Source organism: Bradysia coprophila, unplaced genomic scaffold (genome assembly GCF_014529535.1).
Source record: "Bradysia coprophila strain Holo2 unplaced genomic scaffold, BU_Bcop_v1 contig_193, whole genome shotgun sequence".
NCBI lineage: Eukaryota > Metazoa > Arthropoda > Insecta > Diptera > Sciaridae > Bradysia > Bradysia coprophila.
Genome location: NW_023503456.1, coordinates 1,524,118 through 1,543,739, shown reverse-complemented (window position 1 = coordinate 1,543,739; position 19,622 = coordinate 1,524,118). Strand labels below are relative to the sequence as shown.

The 19,622-nt window shown below is 37.2% G+C and overlaps 1 long non-coding RNA gene across 1 annotated transcript in view; it reads right to left on the bottom strand.

The window, feature by feature from the left end:
* LOC119075208 overlaps positions 1-19,622 on the bottom strand; it is a 274,735-nt gene that overhangs the window by 66,302 nt on the left and 188,811 nt on the right. The gene's annotated exons all lie outside the window — the stretch shown is intronic.

The following is a 19,622-nucleotide window of genomic DNA, read 5'->3' as shown; positions in this document are numbered from 1 at the left end:
CTTGTGAGAGTTGAATTTTTAAACTTTCGCATCTCATTCAGGAAGCGAAATAGTCATTTGTGTACCTGTTTTGGACGATTGATTTTAGGCAATTTCGCGGATTGTAGGCCGAACGAAGTGAGGCTTACAAGCGAAAGTGCCTTAAATCAACCGTCCCAAACAGGTGCACATGTGAGTTTTCATGCAGAGGGCCGGAAACCCGAGAAAATTCGAAAAATTGCCCTCATTTTCGGCCCCGAACCATGAAAATTACAATTTTCGTAGTTAGTGTAATGAAATAGTTATTTACGTATCGATTGAGTAGGCCGAAAGAGTTACGTATTAAGTTTTGTATGCTTGCTAAGAGGACCGAAATTAAAGAAATGTGAATTCACGCGAATTGACAGCTTTACTTTCGGCCCTCTTAGCAAGCAAACAATAGTCATTTGTGTACCTGATTTTCACGATTGATTTTAGGCAATTTCGCGGATTGTAGGCCGAACGGAGTGAGGCTTACAAGCGAAAGTGCCTTAAATCAATCGTCCAAAGCAGGTGCACATGTGAGTTTTCATGCAAAGGGCCGAAAACTCAAGAAAAAATCAAAAATTACCCTCATTTTTGGCCCGAAGCATGAAAAGGTAATTTAAAGGGATTTCACACTTTTTCGGCCGTGATCGAGTGTGTGCAATGATGATAAGAAGAAAAACAGTTTATGCAATTCAGTGAGCGAATTCGATACTTACGCAAACTCATTCAAAAATCAGTGCGAAAAAAAATTTATCGCACCCAAAATACATCGACACGATTATAATCATATATTCATCAAATGTAATAACAACTGTTATGAATACTGTTAGAACAACTGTTTTTGCAACAGTTGTAACACGTTTTTCAGTAGATGTCAATTTCAGTTTCAGTTTTTTTAGTGAAAATTTTGTTTTTGTAGTTTGTTTTGTAGTCTTGGGGAATTCGCTCACTTAATTGCATAAAACGTTGTATGAAACACGAATCGTATGTCGGTATTTAATCGCACACGATGTCTGGTCAACCTCGACTTCGCCTCGGGTTGACAATCGACATCTAGTGCGATAAAATACGATTCTTGTTTCATAAATAACCATTTCGTATAGGGTTTCCTTTGTTATGTCATTATGATCCTCCGGCGGTGAGGTACATGTCGCTGGCACCCCCACCATTTAGGGCTGTGTCGAGTTATGGCTCATATGAAAGGGCTCGTTTAGGGCTGACGAATAAAACCGGTCGCGAGTTTGGAGCTGTCGATTTACGTGAGTTATACCGTTTTGAAGTTTTCAAGTATGTCACTTAAGTGTTTCGTCATAAATTGAATAGGTTTTTGACTTTCCATTTAATCTATGACTTGAAGCTAGTTTAGGGCTGACGATTAAAACCGGTCCCGAGTTTAGGGCTGCTCAAATACCAAAGTTATTCAATTTTTTCTCGAAATAAACATCATATTGGCAGTTTTGGATATTATTCATAGTGTTGCTAGTTGAAAGTATATATTAACGTTTGGGGCTAGTTTAGGGTTGATAATTGAAGCCAACCCTGAGTTAAGGGCTGCTATCCAGCCGGAGATATTCAGCTTTTTCTAAACACAAACATGTCATATCATCTGTTTCAACGATATTCAAAGAGCTTCTGACTGAAAGTATAGTCAATCGTTTAGGGCTCATTTAGCGCTGATGTTAAGCTACGCTTTAAATAAGAAACTCATTGTATATCAACAAAACGCCCAAAATGATTATTTTTTCTTAATCATCGAATAACTTTGGTCACTGAGCGGCTCCAAACTCTGGACCGGTTTCAATCATCAGCCCTAAATGAGCCCTAAGCGATTGACCATACTTTCAGTCAGAAGCTCTTTGAATATCGTTGAAACAGATGATATGACATGTTTGTGTTTAGAAAAAGCTGAATATCTTTGGTGGGATAGCAGCCCTAAACTCAGGATTGGCTTCAATTGTCAGCCCTAAACTAGCCCCAAACGTTAATATATACTTTCAACTAGCAACACTATGAATAATATCCAAAACTGCCAATATGACATGCTTTTTCGAGAAAAAATTGAATAACTTTGGTATTTGAGCAGCCCTAAACTCGGGACCGGTTTCAATCGTCAGCCCTAAACTAGCCCCAAATCATAGATGAAGTGGAAAGTCAAAAACCTATTCAGTTTATGACGAAACACTTGGATTGGATTGGATGGGAAGGGGGTTAGCCCAGCACCTAAGCCTCTAGTGGGCCTGTTGTGCTATTGCACAAGTCACTTGATCATATGAATTGTGATTTTTTCATCATATCTCTCCGGACTCAGATAGTTCACAAATCGACCGTGTAAACGTCCCATACGTTGTGAATTCTCTAAGCCACGAGTGGTATGCGAAGACCACAACCATCACTAATGACTCATGCATTTTCCCAATGAGCGACTAGTCGATCATAGATGGCGCTTATCCTACAGTCTGTTGTATATTGTGAATTGTGTCATTGACATTATGTCAATATGGCGTGATTGTTGCGAAGAAATCGAATATTGGATTTCTTTGAAATTTGCGACTTTGTTACGGTCGTACAGCCATTAGATAACTAATAGCGAGTGCTTAATCACCAAGTGATTAGAATAAAACCAGGCAAGCATTTTTGCACCGGGAGTCGAACCCGGGACCTCTTGGGTATGAGTCATATGCTCTACCGATTGAGCTACCTGGACCGCACGACGAAACACTTAAGAGACATACTTGAAAACTTCAAAACGGTATAACTCACGTAAATCAACAGCCCTAAACTCAGGACCGGTTTTATTAGTCAGCCCTGAACGAGCCCTTTAATATGAGCCCTAACTCGACACAGCCCTAAATTGCCTTTTTCTGGCCTTTTCCATATGGGCCAAATGGGCAAATGCCCGTGGCGCCCGAAGTGAAGCAAATAAAAAAGGCGCCCGTGGTCCTTAAAAAAAATTAGCTTTACTAAATTGGCGCCTATTTTTCCAATTGCCCGATGGCGCCCAAAAGCTAAAAGCGGCACTGGGTGCCAGCGACATGTACCTCTGGCGGTGGTACAAAAATCGTCGTTTGTAACCCCCATGAGCTGTTCAAAAATACACCACACCTCATCTGGTGACAATGGCAAAGAGATGTTACCAGCCTCAATGAAGTAGGTCTTACCTTTTCGCTTGTATAAGTCTAGTGAATCATAAATGAAAGTTAACTTACACATCATTTCATCACCCGGATTTTGTGATAACACATGCGGACTTGTATGAAGGTATTTTATTACAAAAAATGTAACCTGAGACGAAGGCGAGTTTGACAACGCATTCTATCAGTCATAATGACAAGTCGACAGATAAGTGAAACCACAAAAGCGATATATTCAACAGGCAGGCGCTCTAATGTCTCATTTCCCCGAAATTAGTCGAAATCCATTGCATTTATTTTTGGTGAACCCCAATCAAAACCACATTATGCAGATTGTTTCGGCCACTTTCGATGGCTACAACCACCCAACACAAATGTATCATAATTACCATAATAATATTTTCTAAATTCCAACCCTCTCAATCTTCGCAGCGAAAGTGTGTTGGAACAAGCTGCAATTAATTTGCCGAAAATTTATTCGACAACACCCTCGGTAAAAAAGAACTTTCACACATTCCCATAACTCTTCCAGTAAATTCATTCCACAGAATTTTACCCGCCAAAATTACCATAAAATGTCTCTGATATGCTAATTTTGGATGGCAATAAATGTCACATTCCTTGGCGGTTAATAGTAATTTGGTTTTTTTTTTCTGTTGCTACTATTATGTACGGCGGTATTTACTGTGTATTTTATTGCTCAAAAACACAGATTTTCTACGTTTCCGTGTGGGTTATTCTTTCTTTCTTTTTTTGTTTCAATTTATTTTCAAATATTTTCTTGGCTGTTTTTGATAAAAATGGAAAGCAATTTGGACCGAATGTCGCGTGTCGCTTGGGAATAAAAATGTATTTTTCCTTCGAAGTAAATTGTTATAATGCACAGCTCAATAAAATTGGTTATTTTACCGATTTCGATTAAATAAAGTGACAAATTTTTAGCTAAAGGGCCCCCTACTTATAAGCTATTATTTCAAATGATGTATGCTTTGCATACACGAGCCGATGCTGTTTATTTTATATGGCGAGTTGTTTTCCATTTGAGCGTAACGCCAGTAAGAGTCTTGACCTTAGTCTTGGCCGTGGACGTCAAAATAAAGTTTCTAGGATTTATTATTGTGAACCTGCTGTATCTTACGAAATCGTTCCAACGATGATCGTATGTTGTTCCGTATCGATTCCTGATTCTAAATTGATGTGAGCGGCCGTTATGTCACTTTTTTCTATGATTTTTCATTCGTAAACAAGAAGAGATATCGATCCAAAGGATAAATTATAGAAAAAAAAAAGTCCAAAAAATTTTGGGTGCAAGTTTTTGTTTGACATTTGAACTCAAAATGGCGGCAGAAATGGTCAAAGTCAAAAAATATTAGAAAATCCCTGAAACCAGAAAAACTTCTTCTTCTTTTTCAGCCTGTTTCTATCCACTGCTGGATGTAGGCCTCTCCAACTTCTTTCCATTTCGTACGATCCATTACCATTTGCTGCCAGTTTGTACCTGCAATATTCTTAATTCCGTTTGTCCATCTCTCTGGTGGTCTACCTATAGCTCGTCTTTTATATGGTCGCCAGTTCATGATCTTTTTGGTCCAACGTTCGTCTGTCCTTCTTGCAATATGTCCCGCCCAGTTCCATTTCAGAGATGCTATTCTTTCCATGACATCAACGACCCTGGTCTGTTGTCGAATCCATTGATTCGTCATTCTGTCTCTGAGTGTTATTCCAAGCATACTCCGTTCCATGGCTCTTTGTGTCACTCTCAATTTATCTTCGGATGCTTTCGTTAAAGTTAACGTTTCCGCTCCATAAGTCAGCACTGGAAGGACACAAGCGTCGAAAACTTTGAAAAACTGTAAATTCGCAAAAACTGTCTTCAGATGGTGTCTAGAGAACTTAAAGAACTTTATTTTCGTTTTTTATTTACTTAAATAAGAGTTCTGGAGATTACCACCACATGTTCCTCCAATGTTCTTCTTTCGGCGTAGCCGAATGTAGTAATTACATGGAAACATGCTCCCACTTCTAGAACTTAACGATTTTAAAGAATTCCTGAGGTTTTATGGATTATCTTCTAGATTTATTGAATTATTGAGGTGGTAGTAGGTCAGTTCCTAAAATTCTATAACTGCGCACATGGTCACCATGCTCCCAGTTTTAGAAATTAAGTATTCTGAAGGTTGTATCTAGAGGTGTGCGCCGCTGAAATCGCGCCGGCGCGCCGCCGATTTTTTACTCACGCCGACACTAACCGCCGCCGAATAAAGTTAGGTGACGCCGCCAACGCCGCCGCCGATTCATTTTCAATGGCGCCGACAATTTCTTGAAAATTTTATTCATCCAGTTGAGTTCCTTCGATTTTGTGCGAATAAAATTGATCGTGTTTATGAAGCATTTTAGTTTCTGAATGTCAAACTATTTCTAAAGTCAAGAAGAAGTATCCCTTTCTTCTTAACAATTAATTTCAATAACAATATGAAAAACTCATTGAAACTGTTTAAATGAGCAATCTCTTCACTTGTTCGCAACGGACCATCAGAGTACCATTTGAGTAATGTTTGTAATACGTAAATGTTTTGAATTACCCATGGACCCAAGCACTGGTATGAAGTTTCACATTAAAGGAAATGTTCTTTTTCGAAGACTTCCCAAGTACATTGTCTGAAATTACTCTTCTCTCCTTTTTTCAACCTGTGTCTATAACTTGTGGATGTAGGTCTTCATAACTTCCTTCCATTTGGAACAATCCATGGCCTGGCCACTGGTTACATATTTGTGAAATTCTTCTAATTAGATTTGTCCATGAAATTACATCAACTTTTCTAATTCAAGGAATTCACTGGAAATAGGTCAGAACACTCTAGGAGTGCATATTTGATTTCTTTTCAACCCAAGTGTTTGAGGCTGGATTTTTTAGTGCATTTTAAAACAAAAGTGTTTTATTCGACAGATCTTGTTCTTGTTTCTAACATTTGCACTGTGTTCCTCAACCTGCGCGTTGGCCTTGTGTTCAAGCGTTGGTAATCATATCATTTCCTGTAAAGTGATTACTTTGGTACTAGCTTTGATTCGATTTGTTACTACAGAACCTGACCTGACCTGATCTGAATCTGAAAAAATGCAATCTGAAATTTTCAGATTCAGTTTCAGATCTCTAGCGACCTGATCTGATCTGAAATCTGAAAATTTGAATCTGATCCGAAATCTTTCGGATCAATCTGAAATCTGAAAATCGTTATGACCCAACAAATGCTATTTTGTTGTAAAATCTTGCATGCCTAGGCTCGTTGCACAGGATCTGATTAAATACAAAATAAGTAAGAAAAGCTTTAATTTTTGCCATTTTTAATTTAATACCAGAAGGTATTCAGATGATTCAGATTAAATCAGATCAGATCAGATTCAAGTTTTCAGACTTCAGATCCGAATCAGATCAGATCAAAATTTTCAGGTCAGATTCAGTTCGGATAAATTTCAGTTCAATCTGAAAATAAATCGAATTGATCAGATCTGTTCCGAGCCCTAAAAGCACATACCTTCCTGAGATTATTCGAAAATAATTTTAAAATTTGTGGAAAAAACGTATGTCAAGTTTGTCGGCGCGCCGAATTCCCCGCCGTCGCCGCCGACCAGTTTACACTCAGTTCGCCACCGTCGACATTTTTCTGCTCGGCGCACTCCTCTAGTTGTATGAGGTTTTCTTGAATTCTCTTCTTCACTTTTGGGATTAATGAGTTGGTCAGTTCCTAACACAGTTCCACTATGGTACGTCATCTTCATATTCAGTTCTAGAATTCGAGGAACTTGAAGGTCTGAGTTTTCTTCTAGACTTTCGGAAGTAATGTGGTAATAGTATATTGGTTCTCAAAATTCATCCATCCACCATGGTCTTACAGTACCGGACTGGCTCGAAAAAGCCCATCGGGGGTTCCATGGCCACCGTATGGCCAGTCCGGGCCTGATGGTCTACAATCTTGCCAATCAATCTTACAAGTTGTAAACGGCAAACGTATCTGGATTCTGTATTATCATTGCATCTTTTAGTTCCTTTGTTGAAAATTTTTTCTGGTGTTTAAAAGGCTGTAAGGCCTTATGCATAAAACGTCAATAAATGAACTAACCAACTTTGAGCTTCGTTTCCCCGGCCATTTCTTATTCAATTTTGACGTGTGAAAAGGTAATTGCATTCCCTAACAACGATATCAGGCATTGAGGTGCCTGGAGGTCGGTTCATAGAATTCCATCACTCCGAAGGGTCCATCTACTTCCCCAATACTAGGACTCTACGATGATTTAAGGAACGTTTGTGGTATGTTGGTTCCCAGAATTCTGTGATTCTGTTCAATATGGATGTTCGAAATAATAAGCGGCCTGACCCACAAAAAGGCGAGATTTTAAATATTAAAATTTAAAACGATTCCAATTCAACCTTTTTTCTTTATCACCCGAAAAATAATTCTTTTATATCCCTCTCTCTCACTCTTCTCTTAAATTTACATAAATCAGAATCACACACTTGACTGATAGCTTCGACTCTCTTTAAAATTGCCACCACCTTCTCCCACCCGAACACACAGAGAGTTATTATTGCACACGCATAATTTAAAGTAAAACAAACTCAAAAACAAAACTGTAAAATTTATTGCTCATAAATCTTGAATTAAAAACTTTTCCCCAGCGCAATAAATTCTGGTAAAATTAATGCAAATTGCGTTTAAAGTTAGTTTTTGGTAACAAAATAAATTAAATATTTACATTTCACAACTCGCACACGAACACACATATCCATGCCACCACCATACATACAGTAAAAATATGTAAATACATGAGTTACGGAATGTTAAAAACGTATAGAGGCTGAGTGTGTGTACGTACACGTACAAATAAAACTCTGGAAAACGTTTCCTTTTTCGTAAAATTAACTTCATAGCCGTCGCCGTGTGTGAGTTATACATCCATTCCGGTGAAAATTGGGATTGGGAACGATTTTATACCATCACCCAACCGAAAAGTATATTTTCTATTTTTCAAAAATTACAAAGAAAATTTAAATGTCGTCTCCTATGCACACATAACACACATTTTATGTGATTCGGTATGAAGGTAAGTTATAACTGAAGGATGGCAAAACGATGGAACAGAGATTGGGGGTTGGGGGTTTTGGGGGGGTAAATGAAATTACGCCAAAAATTTACGAGAAATAAAATGATTTCGGAATTATTAGTGTGTATTGTGTGCCATTTATGCGGTTGGATGAAATTAGCATGTTTTAAAAAGTTTATGATAATTAGAAACATGTAAATATGGTTCGAAGCAGGGGAGGAGGAAATGGTTTTTACATCTTTAGCACAATAAATGATGAATGAAAGTCTCTCTTGTCGGGTGTTTCCAGATGTATACACAGATACAGTAAATAAAATAAAGTTTACTTTGAATGGCGGTTTCGAGAAAATGTTCCCGAACGAATTGTACGGAATACATGACTGCGGTGTATCTAGACGTATATATATGCTCTCTGTCTCTCCGTTGAAATTTAAATAATTTTGACTTTTTGCTAAATTAGAAATTTTATTTTACGGCTAAATTTATGTCTGTTAATAAATTGCTCTGTCGGTTTCGGTGGGAATAGCGTTGTAAAACGAACAGCAAAAAAAAAGAGGAATTTGTTAAGGTGAATGGGAGTAGGAAACTTTTTTGTCTGTCTTTCTACGGATTCTGTTTTTGCAATTTCACAAACTCAAGTCAAAAGTTTCTTTCTGTCCCTGAACAATATCCGGCAAAAAAAAAAGTTGAATCAACGGTTTCCTTGAGCTAATCACTTGGAAATCAAAACTTTAAATGACAGATAATGATGGTGCCGGAGATCTGTAAGGTTTTTGTGTGAGAACAGGTATAACAACAAGCAAAATAGGATGATGAGATGGAATCCGATTTTGTCTGAAATTATTCCAAAATTCACCCATCATCACATGCCACTGTGAATAAATTAAATGAAATGTTTTGCGGGCAATACTGAAACAAACACAGCAATACAACCAAAGATACTATGCCATCAGTTAGAACTGACTCGAATGAACTAGATAGATCCTTTACAGACTGGAGAGCCGCCAAATTTCAGCCGCCGAAAAACGGCGGCTAGGCCCAAAACGACCCGCCGCCGCCGCCGGAGATTTTGGTCGGCTAATTGCAGCTAGCCGCCAAAAGCCGCCGCCAGAGGTTTAGGTCGGCTAACTCGGCGGCTGGTGCATATTTTATCCAAAAAAGATGACACAAACCAACAAAATTAAATTCATTTTTTGGGACAGTACCGTCACTTGAGAATGTACCCCTACTTTTAATGTCCCATGCTATGTCTATCTTTAAGATATTTTCTACTTTGATTTTCGTAAGTTTTTTATTTTTTCTTCAAAAGAACATTCCAAGAAAAATTGAGAAATTTAAGAAAATTTTCAAGAATTTGTGGAAAATATTGTCGATGGACATGGTCTTTTGTTTGTAAAAATCTCAAATTTTATGAAAATCGTAAAAATTCGTAAAAATTGCGAAAATTCGATTCGTAAAAGATTTGAAATTTCATGAAAAGCGCAAAAATTCGTTAAAAGCGCGAAAACTTGTGAACAGAGCGAAAATTCGTAAAAAATCACAGAAATTCGTGAAAATTATAAAAATTTGTCATCCAGCCGCCGCCAGCCGACCTTTTTGGTCGGCGGCTAGGCCCAGTCGCCGCCTGAACTTTTTTAACGGCTAAGCCGTGCTTAGCCGCCGCCGCCACAATTTTTTGGACGGCTAGACGCCGCCGGCGTTTATTTTTCGGCTCTCCACTCTGATCCTTTACCTAGTTACATAAAATGAAACGTTTCGACTTGACAGAAAACACGCCTGATACGAGTATTGATGAGTTTTTTGAATGTGAGTGAGAGACTAGCATTAACGAAATTCGCTCTCTATAATCGTTGAATGCAAATTTTGATTTTTACGTTATGACCGAATAGGTTTACGATGTTTTTCTTTGTTAATGACGAGTAACGTAAAATCATATGGAATCTGTGTTTTTAGAGTAATGATGTGATACGGATGGTTAGGACCGAAATTTTGTTTTATTTATTTTTTAGTCGATAAGAAAAATCCCTGATGATGACTGCGTGGCAGTCGAAACCCGGTTGGAAGTAGATAGATGTTAAGTGCAATTTAAATAAAAAAGTTTGTTTTCTCGTTGACTCAGAGTTTTTTCATTTAAGAAGAAATTTTTTAAAAAAGTCCCTTAAGGCCCGTCATTGGGAAATGACAGGACAGTTTCCCGAAAATGTATGGAAAATTGCATCACAAAAATTCACCGAAAAAATTCAAAGAAACTCACCTCTTATGCTTTCTATTGTATTCGGGCATAGTCTCTTTAGGTCGCCAAGGCATATTTGAACACTAAAACACTTTTTACTCGATGCAAAAACAAAAAGTTTTTTTTTGTTTTGTCGCGACAAAAACACAGAAAATATTTCGACACATTTGTGACACTCCGCTACTATAAGTACTAGAATGAATGTTTGCTATCAATGATCTGGAAAAAATTGTTTCACTTTACAACACGCTGTACGACGACAAACATTATATGTTCCGCTTGCAGGTTAAGCACGTGTTTGTTGTGTAGTCGATGATGTTTGTCGTCGAACAGCGCGTTGAAAGATGAACAGATTTTTTCCAGCTTAATGTCGTTAGCTTCCTACAAATTAGATCTACGGATTGCAGTAATAAAATGTAGATCCGGACGCACGTTTAGAATAAAAATCAAAAATAAATACAAAATTGACTTGTCCATGTGTATGCATTAACAATGGTCGCCATTTTTGACGGGGCATTATTGTTGGGAATTATTGTTATTGTTGGACATTATCGTTTTTGTCCAAAAAAGCTGGCGTCCTCTATTATCGCTAAAAAAAACTATATTATAGTTCAGGAAACGATATTATCGTTCAGAAAATGATATTATCGGCCGCAGGATATTGACAGTGTAGAAATGTCACGTCACCTTTCTGGAATTTAAAGAACTTTTCAGAATTAAAACTCAAAAATAATCCCTGACTAAATTGTGGCAAATTGATTGGTGATTTCACATTGGTTTTCTTGTGGTTTCTCATTAGGATTTCATGGACGTTGTGACACGATTCTGCGGAGTGATTTACCCCCTCGTGCTTTCCAGAGAATCAATTTCGGAAAATTTCTTAGTTTACATATATCACACACGTGTCGGCTCCACCGAACAATTCCAAACAAATTTGTATCAAAAACAAATTATTTTAGCCAACAAAACGCTTGATAAAATGTAATAGCTTTCACTCTATACGTGTATACGTCAAACGAGAGAAGTTTCAAAATAATTTAGTTAAATTTGCAACAAGAACTTTCTTGGTGCCACTTCAAAATTAATCGCAAAACTACCTACTTATGTACACAATAATAGTTATCGTCAGACACTTCTCTCTCTCTATAAGGCGATTAAAGTTGTTTTCGTTTTTCCATGAAACCAGTCAAAAGTTTCCCATCAGCAAAAAGCAGGCAGGCAGCCATACGTACACCCCATAGCCAAACTTAACAACAATATAATACACACTCACAAGTTCGAACCGAGAGATAGTCACAAAGAAAATGTATAAATACCCTCTCTCGCTCCTTCCTCCTCTAGCCTCCTTTTATGCATGGTATAATATACCATTGGTATATGTGTATATATCTACCGCATCGCTTTGATGGCTGCTTTTCTGTTTATTTTGAAGTTTCAAATAATAATAATGCAAAAGGAAAATTTTAAGTACTCGTTTGGTTTATGGTTTTGTAAGCTTCAAATTTATCGCCGTAAACCATATAATTATGTTATGGAGAGGCAACTCTGGAATAAAACTCAACTTTTATTATGTATTCACTAACGAATTTCGATAGACAGGGCTGCTAGTGCTAACTATATACACCTACAATACATTATAAACAGCAATAAGTTTGGTTTGGCTGGCGATGTTTGATGTTAATTTCGTTTAGTCTCGTAGGAAAGATTTTATGTGGCAGGCTACCCTATGCACACACTCTTAAATTCGAATTATTGTTCCGAATAAGGAAGAAAAAGAGTGGACATTAACCCTCCGACAATGCGAACGTTGATTCAGCTTCAAATTCATCAACATTAAGTGAGATAGTCATTTATGACGGTTTTTTGTCGACGATAGGATTTTATTGTTTAAACGTTAAAAGTTTCTTTGTAACTGTTAAAGGTAAAATAAAAATTACCGGCGGCGCTTCTCATTGTTTTCATACATAATTTTGTGCAGAATTTTAAGAGCCGCCATAAACCGAATTCATTCGATTGCAACGCAATGGAATGTTTCACGTTGTCTTATTTCGGCAGGCGTTTGTATGTTTTTAGAATGTAACTTTTTGCGAATATTAATGCGGAAGACCGGACTAGAGATCATGTCCGGAGCGATAGCGGAGGACTTGACGCAGTCTAAATTCCAAAAAAAGAACGAAGAAATTTTTTTGAGACGCGGCAACTATATATAGGCGAGAATTTAAGTTTCTTTCCTTTTTATTTAAGTTCGTTTATTTGTAGCTAAAGAACAAATATAAATCTTAAACATGTAATGAGCTATTTTATGTTGGGTTGTTACCATTTCAAAATATAGCACATGAAAGCAAAATAAACAAGTGACTTAGGCACGCAAAAAGGATTGAAACAAAAATGTACTGCAATAGTTCAGCAACTAAAGAAAATGAAAAATTAACGCGAGACGTAGACAAGAAATTTCAAACAAAGTTAAGGAGACACAGAAACCATAACTCTGTCACTCATTGGTTCGTACTGTACACTGACCGCTGGGCGCCGCGTTGACTCCTATTGAAAATCAAGAGTTGGTTTTTGTTATTCAAAAGAGATCCATCATTACGCCACTTGTTCCAAAACGATACTGGTAAATATTTGGGGTTGGAAAGATGACGGAAATTCGCAATGCTACTGATGGTTCCATCTTCGCTTTCGGAGCAACGATCCATAAAATTGAGAGCTTTGTCAGCAATGAAACGATCCACTCTTGGAGTTTTGGCTTTTTGATATAAAGTCGAATTGTTTGCGAACCGGAAGGTGCCTCGTTCACGTTTCGTATTTGTAGTCGAGCGAAGAATTTTCCTTTCAGCTAGTCGAATACGTTCCATTTGTGCTGAAGATGTAAGTGATGGGTCGGCCCAAATTGGTGAGTTCAATTTCTTTCCTTTAGACTTTATCACCACAAAACCTATCATCGTCTCGCTTCAAATACGAGCAAAACGAGCTATCACTCGACTATGTAGGTTTAAAATTGCCGGAGATACATCGTTTTGAAATTGGCACTTTTCATAGAAAATACACCAAATTGACTTTTCCCAAACAATCAAAATCTTTCAACTTACTCCGTATGTTTCTATCTATCTATCTATCTATCGACGGACGATCTCGGAAACTAGTCAGCCAATCTCCATGAAATTTAGCAGGAACCTCAGGGTGGGCATAAAAATGAAATTGTGATACGCCATTAACCCAGGAAAAACCAGAATTTTGTTTTATTGGCCTCGAAGTGGTTTCTGAGTGTGGTTTTCGAGGGTCGGGAACGCGTTTTCGGCTGTAGCTTAGCTGTATTGAAACCTACAAAATAATTTAAAAAATCGGGTCAGATTCGTTTGAGCTAGAGTGATTAGAGTGACCAAATTTTGAGCTACTCGAGCGTAGGATGAAAGTGCTAATATTTTTTGGGTTATGAAAGATAGAGAATTACTTTCTTCGTCAAATTTTCGAATTTCGTCAAATTTTCTATTTTCGTCAAATTTTCGATTTTCGTTAAATTTCGTCAAATTTTCGATTTTCGTCAAATTTTCGATTTTTGTCAAATTTTCGAATTTCGTTAAATTTCGTCAAATTTTCGAATTTCGTCAAATTTTCGATTTTCGTCAAATTTTCGAATTTCGCCAAATTTTCTAATTTCATCAAATTTCCGAATTTCTGTTATAAACTGTTATAAAAAGCAGTGTTCTAAAACTTCTAAAACGACTGATATCCCAACAAAAATCTCTTCGAGAAAAGTGTGACGCAGTCTTTGAAGTACAATTTCTAAAAGGAATGATATCGCTAGAGTTGACGCTTTCAGCTTCGTTACGCAAAAATTAAATTTTACATCCAATTTTAGTTCAAACAAGCTGGATTAGTTTTATCTCATCATCTGCCAAATAATTTTTACCAAAAAAAAATTTGACTGGAAACAACCAAAATTTTACCAAAAAAGTCTGCGTCGCATGTGGCAGATAAATTTTCTTGCTGGTCTGTTCCTGAACATCTGCCACATGCGACGCAGACTTTTTTGGTAAAATTTTGGTTGTTTCCAGTCAAATTTTTTTTTTGTAAAAATTATTTGACAGATGATGAGAAAAACTAAGCCAGCTTGTTTGAACTAAAATTGGATGTAAAATTTAATTTTTGCGTAACGAAGCTGAAAGCGTTAACTCTAACGATATCATTCATTTTAGAAATTGTACTTCAAAGACTGCGTCACACTTTTCTCGAAGAGATTTTTGTTGGGATTAGAGTGTGTAACAGAATCTTTCAGCTTTAATCTAAAAAGAAACGGTAAACGAATGGTAACAATGTCGTTATAGTCTATTACGTAGTTTGCTTAAAGTTTTGTCATGCGTCTAACACGGTAACACGGATTCATTTACTTCATTTGTTCAACCATTCGTTTTGTTATATAAAATAACATTGTCCGCTTATTTTTGTTGTTGCTGCCATGAACAGATGATTCAGATTTTGTGATTATTTTAAATCAAGTTTTGCCTATTGTTTAACACCAAATCTGTTACTTCATTTATTCAACCATTCGTTGTCATCGCTTATTTTGTCGTTCTGGCTCGAGCAGATGATGTTCGGATTTTTTGAATTCGGTATTATGGTGGTGAGGTATTTCCCTGAAAAATGGCTTGGTTTCGGCCTGATTTTTCATAAAATTAGCTTAATAATTTTCACAATTTTCCTGTCACCACATGGGTCTCTGTGAACTTTCTTAAGGTTGAATTCATCTTGTAAGTGCGCTCAACATTCAAATTGGACAGATCAAAGAAGGGTTAAATCCACCCATTGTTCAATTAAAATTCAAATTCTACTAAGTCGAATTTACAGCGTCAATTGCATCGAATCTGTCTGTCTGCACTGTATTACCCATTGCTCATCCGCCCATAACCTGCATATTATTCAGCTATTCAAGCGGCAAATGTGAGAGTCGGAACAAACGTGGACAATTGGTGAATGTTTACTGGAATGGCATGTATTGCGCTATGAAGCTTGGTCTACGCTGAACCAACGAACTTTAGTATTTTCAATGTTAATTAGTTGAAAATTTTTAACTGAAACGAAACAGCAGCGTTAATTAATTACCTTTCCGCGGTTTGATTTCGATCTCAAGAATATTTTCAGTTTTCTTGACCTTTCGATTCTTTTCGGTGCTCCAAACAATCGGCTGTTCCTTGTTCACGTAAATTATGAACTTATAAATGTTCGCTAATTTATTGGCTTATTTACTTCAACACACCAACGGCTTAAATACCCTACTGACTAATACATAGTATAATGAAGACATACAAAGACAATGATCCAGACAACGTAACGCAACAATGAGGTGTAAGTCGGCAACATTTTAAACTGAATTTATTATTTCCTAGTCGAACGAGAACGCTTCCCCGTACTAGAGTCGACAAAACATTACCATATCCCTATCTCGGCTAATCAAATTGTTTGAATTGTTTCGGAAATATTAGTCTATTCGAGTGGTTTTGAGATGCACAAAACCTTTGCGACAACACAAACAGTAGAAATTTGAACTAACTTCTGTTTTACATTGTTATCGTCCTTGTTTTTTTTTTGCTTGGCTGTGTACAACCTAATCTACCATTAACTTATGGTTGTCGAACGTACAGAATGTACGGCATGTATATATATAATATCGACTTACTGCCACGTATAATCTCTCCTGCTTTTCTCTGTGTATGAACAACAATAATTCGTTTTGGTGCAGTCTCTAGAGCAAAACAAATTGAAATGTCGTTCACATTTGCAGACACCCGAATAAGTTCGGAAAGTGGGGGGATATAACATTTCCCATTCAGAGAACTTCGACACAAACAATATTACAAAAGATAATCGGTAGGTAGGATGAATTCGGGATTAAATTGTGACAACAAATTGTGATTGGCTGGTGGTTTATTATCATGGGTGCACACAGACCTAAAGCATTTCAGGCAGTAATCGAATCTATTACTTGATTTGATCTTAGTGTTTTAGACAGACTGCAATCTTTTACTTCATTTAGGTGACGGCACATTTCAACACGGTCAATATCTTGCGGACGATAATATAGCTTTCTGGACAATATTATCGTTTTTTGGAAAAAAAAATTTGCTCTGCAAAATTTTTATTCAATTTTTAAATAAAACTGATTAAAGGCGAAATATATTGATTGAGAGAATCAAAAGACCATCGACGACATCCGTTCTGTATGCATGAGCCAAAATTTCAAGAGAATTTCTTCTAATATGAAATTATGAAGATCCAAAAACGGGAAACTCTCAAACAACAGACGATAAAGTTTGCACTTGCTTGGATAGGACCGAAAATGACAAATGGATCATTTGTGACGAATGTTTAAAATGGTTTCATCCAGCATGCACATTTCAATCTTCGGATGAATTCGACAGGCTTTTAAATAATTCTGAAAAATGGTTTTGCAAGAATTGTGCCCCAAATGATTTAATTTCAGATTCTCATAACCTGAAACGAAGGTGTACGATTGATAATGTTCAAAAACTTAGAAATCGTTTGCCTAGAAATTGTAAGAAATCCAGACGTGAACCGCAATCGGTTACAATTGTTGATGTGGCTGACAATGTTTGTCAAGATAATAATTCAAAAACGTATGACATTTCAGATAGAGTTACTTGTAAATGCGGCTTTATAGCCAAGAATGAAACAGGCTTGCGAATACATTTGAGTAAGAAAAAGAAATGTGTGCGACCAAATTTGGATGACGTGACGTATACGACTCTTTCAGAAACGTATAATTCGTACAGCGACAAAAGCGATAATGTTGATGAATTTAATCTTTTATTAGGTAAATGTAAACAGTTCATTCCAGTGACGAGAATCATTCAGAAGTCTGTTAGAATCATTTTGTGTCAAGAACTTACTTCACTGCTGAACACAGTAGTTTCAAAGAATGACTTGAATTCATGGATGCGCCTTCTAGCTTTCCCATACCTGGTTCTAAATTCGACTAACAAGTCGAATAGTAACGGGAAGAATTGTATTAGATCGAACTTGGAGAATTTTAAGAAAATAGCCAATGTTGACGTTGCTTTGAAAGAACTTCTTCTGAAGTACGGAAACATGCAATACAAGAAGTCAAAGGCATCAGACGATTTAGACATCAAATCGGCAACCAGGAAGGTGCGAGAAGGGGATATTCGTGGAGCGATAAGAGTGCTAACGTCAAATGAAACGATTGCTGAAGCAAACCAAGAGACAAAGGCTAAACTGCTTTCTAAACATCCATATCAAGCCGAAGTCGGAACTGCATTTATCCCTGCGGAATACGTATTGAAACCAACGCAGACTAAAGAGGTAGAAGAAGCGATCAGAGACTTTCCAATCAGTTCTTCTAGTGGAGTCGATGGTTTGCGACCTCGACATTTGAAGGACTTGACGTCGTTTACTTGCGGTGAGTCGGCTTCAGGTTTGTTGAAAGCGCTTACTTCTTTGTCGAATTTGGCAAAGGTCGGTAAGATTTGTGAAGAAATTCTTCCGATATTTTATGGTGCTGCTTTGATAGCTTTTGATAAGAAAAAGATAGACGTCAGACCGATAGCAGTAGGCATCACTTGGAGAAGAGTCTTTGGAAAAGTAGTTTGTTATCACATCAAAGATTATCTATCAAGTGTTCTGGCTCCAATTCAATTAGGATCTGGTGTGAAAGGAGGAGCAGAAGCCCTGATTCACGCAGTTAGATGCTTCGCCACAGCGGATCATGACAAAGCTATGGCGATCATAGTTTGATTTTAAAAATGCTTTTAACATGCTCTTTAGGAAATTGCTGTTGTCAGAAGTGGCAGAAATTTGCCCAGAAATGTATCCAATGATCCATCAAGCTTATAACCGTCATTCAAATTTGATTTATGATGAAGAAATATTCTTATCAAAAAGAGGAGTTCAACAAGGCGATCCTCTCGGCCCTCCAGCATTCTGTATAGGAATTTTGAAACTGACGCATTCTTTAAGATCAAAATTAAATGGATGGTACCTTGACGATGGTACAATTGGAGATGACCTGGAAGCTATTCTCGCAGATATCAAAAGAATTTTAGAATTCTGTGAATTATCCGGTATGGAGTTGAATACATGTAAATGTGAAGTTTTTTTCATCAACACTAGCAAAGCAGAAGAAGCTGAAATGTATGAAGAAATTTCAAAGTTACTACCAGGAATCAGAAAGGTTGACGAAACGACGTTCGAATTGCTTGGAGCTCCAATTTTCGAAAAAGGGACGCAAAGAATGTTATCGTCAAAAATGGAAAGCGTCGAATTATTATCAAGTCGCTTGAAGCTTTTGGATGTTCATCCAGCTCTTTGCATTTTTAAAAGTTCTCTTTCAGCTCCTCGGTTTAATTACCTCCTTCGGACTTGCAAAGCTTTTCTTGTTCCAGGTTTACTGGAGTCAATAGATGAGATGTTCCGCAGTACCCTTGAAATTATTACGAATACAAAGCTTAACGTAATTTCTTGGAATCAGGCATCTCTACCTCTTTCTTTCGGTGGACTAGGTATGAGAAAAGCTTCAGATGTTCCAGCGTCATCCAGCGTATCTTTCGTCGGTTCATCAATCGTCAAGTTTATCAAACGCTATTTTAGAAAAATTTGGTTTAAACATATTGAATAATGATATATCTTCTATCGTGGAGAGCCTACCTTCTGAATTTTCTTTGTTAGACGAAAATTCAAGAAAAGTTCAAAAAAAATGGGATTTGATCGGTATTCGAAAACGTTTTGACAATCTGTTGGCTTCGAGTGAACCAGTGGACCGGGCGAGATTACTTGCATCATCAACAAAAGAATCCTCAAAGTGGCTGCAAGTTATCTCATCCAGTAACCTTGGTCTTCTCTTAGACAATAATGCTGCAAGAATAGCCGTTGCTCTGCGTCTGGGCTGCAACATTTGCGAAGAACACAATTGCTTATGTGGAAAATCAGTGAATTAAAACGGTTTACACGGCCTGTCATGTAAGTTTAGTAAAGGATGGATCCCAAGTTTTTTGGATGATAATATCGTTGATATTGAGCGTGTAGAAATGTCGATTCTCCTAAGCCGGCGATCTAGGTGTCACCAACCATTCCTATGTATAGCAAACAATCTACATTTCATCAGGGACTGTTTTTGG